Source organism: Opisthocomus hoazin, chromosome 1 (assembly GCF_030867145.1).
Source record: "Opisthocomus hoazin isolate bOpiHoa1 chromosome 1, bOpiHoa1.hap1, whole genome shotgun sequence".
Taxonomy (NCBI): domain Eukaryota; kingdom Metazoa; phylum Chordata; class Aves; order Opisthocomiformes; family Opisthocomidae; genus Opisthocomus; species Opisthocomus hoazin.
In genome coordinates, this window is record NC_134414.1 from 81,911,855 (window position 1) to 81,915,655 (window position 3,801).

Sequence of the window (3,801 nt, forward strand, 5' to 3'; positions counted from 1 at the left end):
ATTGAAGTGTTCTACAAAAATCTTCCAGTATTTTATTCACACTATAAATATGTATGTGTATGTATTTTAACCTATAGTCTGGTGGTGAGCAAAATTTTTTTGATATTTACTCCTTTTTGGTCACTTATGTAAATGCTTCTCAAATACACTCTGAGTCCCCAGGAATTTCAAGCTAGATAAATTTTGAACTCACATTGCTTTTCTCAGTTTACCTGTTACACAATTATTTTGCGTCCTCAAATGATGGGATCTTGTGATCCATGTGCTGACATTCCCTTGGGTCCCAGCAGAGTGTAAAGGCATGTGTCTGGTATTTAAACACAGTGAAGTGATGTCTCTTAGAAGATTCTTGTCTCACTCCTGTGAGACCCGACAGTTACTTTGTCGAGTCGGTCTAATGCAGCAATTCCAAATGTCATTTAATAATGATCACACTATTTAGATGGAAGTCAGCTTCATACAACACAAATGTCAAACACACAGTTCAGCCACAGCTCTTTCAGTAAAACCAAACTTCATTTGTTAGAGGAATGCTTCCCTCTGTGATGTCTCTATTGAACCACGTGTGGGCATGTTCTCCTGTGGTTAACACTGGCTTAGAGGTTTGCCAGTTGTATCAGGTTTTCCCAATAGATTTTTTTATGTGGTGCTTGCTCCCTTCTACGGAGGGAGAGACCATGACAAAAGAAGGGAGAAAGCATATAATTTAGCTTTTATCCTTATATATTTTGTGAAAGATCATTATAGATTATTTTTTCAAGCAAACCTAGGTCACTGACTTAAGAGTTTCTTTCTTTCAGTGTTATTCAAATGCAAACAGTTTTTGTAACATCTTTTTACCTATTAATGCGTTTTGTGTGGAAGTGTGCACCAGGACAACTCGAGTGTGACATTGGGTTCACCTGCTTTATGGGGAATGTACATTTCCCAGGAGATCAGAACAATAGCTTGTGCAGAGCTTGCGTGCTCTGGGTAGAGTGTAATCAGACGAAGTGATCACCAACCGCTCCACGGCTAGGATCTGCAGGAAACAGGTAAAATAATTTACCTGCTTTCCCTACTTACCTCCTCGAAATTTGCATCTTTTAAGATACATGTAGCTTTAGACAGTGAAAGGAATTTAGGACTGAAAATTGTCTTCCCTCCTGCCCCCCGTGTTTTTTGAAGTGACCTTATGCACCCTTTTCAGTGATTTGCCATTACTTTGTCCTCCTTGTCCCCTGCGGATTGCCTCTGCACACTGTCTGCTCCCTTCCTCCCTCTGTGCGAGGAGAGCCTGTTTCCCTGTGCCGGGCTGAGGTCTCCAGCAGTTACTCAACAAAAGCAAGCTGTTCTGTGTTGCCAGGCCTGTTTCCCCCACCTTCTGCCCGAAAGCCCCTCTGCCTTCCTGCAGCTGCCAGCCAAGATGACGTTATCTGTGTTTGGATGTCAGGAAGGCAGCGCACATACTCACGTGAGTCCTGACTCTATGGCAGTTTAGCAAATTTCCCTTTCAAAGGAGTGAGGTCTTGTACAAATGTTTAATGCTAAATTTATACAGGGTGAGTTTCCCCCCCCCCCCCCTCCCCGTGCGGTGAAGGGCAGGCTTGCATGGTGGATGTGGTGTAAATCACTCCGAACACACGCTGCTCGTGTTGCTAGCGCTTAGCCTGGCTTTAAATGTGGGTCAAAAGCATTCACGCTGTGCTTGGAGATGGAGTTCAGGGGTTTTCCGATGTACTGGGCTGCTCAGTCTGTCAACAGGAGCGTGGACCTGTGCTTCCCGCTGCGTGGGTGCGTGAACACCTTCCCATCCCCGGGTCAACAGGTCCTCTGGTCATGGCCTCGTCCGTGCCTGGGCAGGTTCTTGTCTATAAACAGGGTGGGTGGGTGGGGAGGGCAGCGAGGTGAACCGAGAAAAAGCTTATCCTCATGCTTAACTGACAGAGTAGATGTTGCTGAACGGACCCGCTTCACTCTAGAGAACAGCTTTTGGCTTTGTTCCCCACTGAGCAATAAGATTTCTCCTCCATCTCTGAAGCGGCTTTAAAGTGCACGGTCTCTTACGCTCTTTTCTTTCTGCATGAACCCAGCGAAATGCAGCTGATCTGATTTCAGTCCCTGTCAGCCACAGAAAAATGTCAAATCTTCTGACAAGTTCTTAGCGATGCTGATGTGGGTTTAAAATGCTATCAGGCAGTAAGAACAAATGTATTTTTAGATACTTCTGTCGAGTCTGACATTGATGTGTCCTATCAGTTCATTGTCACATTAGCCCTTTGATTTGTGTGGAATAATTTCCACATAGCTTGCTTGGTAACCTTTCAGAGAAAAGGTAAAACAGAAAATAACCCGAAGAAATGCCCGGTCAGCTTTTTGGAGACTTGGCATTTGGTGCTGCATCATGGTCACAGCCTGGGCTGTTTAGAGCAAAGTAGCAGTGACTTATCGCACTGGTGACATACTAAGTCAGGAGCTTGCCTGAAACCCCTGCAAAAGGTGCATAGTCCAGGCGTACACACTCTTTTGTCCTGAAGCTGGTGAAAGGGCTGGGATCTGTTGCTGAGGCTCAAGAGCTGAGAGAGCAGCGCGCTGCTCTGGGGTTATCAGCTGCCGTGGGCCTTCTTATCTCCTCACATTTCTGAAAGGCAAAAAATGACACGCAGACAACTTTGGCACCGAACAGAGCTGTGCCGGCGTGGTTCTGCAAGGCGGCTAGCTTTGAGGAAACAGGTCACCTGAGGTACCTGCTGTGCTGCTCTTACCGTCCCTTGCTACGTTTAAAATCTTGGTGACCTTTGCCTGTGTGGTAGGAGTGAATATACAGTGTCCAGGAAGGCTTAGAAGTTCGAATCTGAGTCTCTGGCACGCAGTCGACTTTTTTTGAAGTGGAAAATGCAGGAATCTCCGATTAAAAATGGATTTGACACAGAAACCCTGCAAGAGCATGGTTAGGATTATATATTGAGAGATGAATTTATTTAACCTGGAGGCAGCAAGAGAGGATTAGATATTTTAATTCCCTCGCTTTCCCTAATGACTGTACAGAGTGCTGACACTTGTTTGGCTTGGAGAAGATGACCTGTACACTGAAGTGATTAGTGTGTGCAGTGAATTTTTTAACACCTCTTACTGAGAACAAAGTGCTGTCTTACAAAACAGAGCACATTTTTCATGGGGCATAACAGCACTCACGAAATCAGGAGCATTATCACTGAAGTGGGACATGCAGCTTATGAATTGGTCTCACAGATTGTGAAATGTGGGACCTATCTTGTCAAGGCAGCTGGCGGATGATTTTCAATGCTTTCGCATGTGAGATGACTTAACAACCTGGAAAATATATGCCAGCAGGAATTGCTGTGGTTTATCATTTCAGAATAGCTAGATACCCTGCTGCTGAACTTGAGATGATAACTTTAGCTACCTAATTTTACAAATATACTCATCAGTTCAGTTTTTCCTGGGAATTCGGACATGATAGATAAATAAATGTATAGATGAGGCAAAAAATTGCTGTAAATTAGTAGATGTTTATGTCTCAGAGGCCAATGTGTTTAGGTATGTTTACAAATTAAATGTGCAATTGTGCTTTTCATTAAAAAGATAAGGCCTGAATAGAGATCCCCTCTTGGGCTCAGTCCTGTTGCCTTAACAAGTGTATTACCTGTACAAACAGCTGCAATTAGTTTCTTCTTTTATCATTCAGAATCTACTTGAATTGAAAATCAGTAAGGAAAGAAATTTTGTTTCATTTATTTGAGTATTTGATCAGAATTATGCACTTGAGGGATAGATTATACAAGTGACCAATAGGTGGAA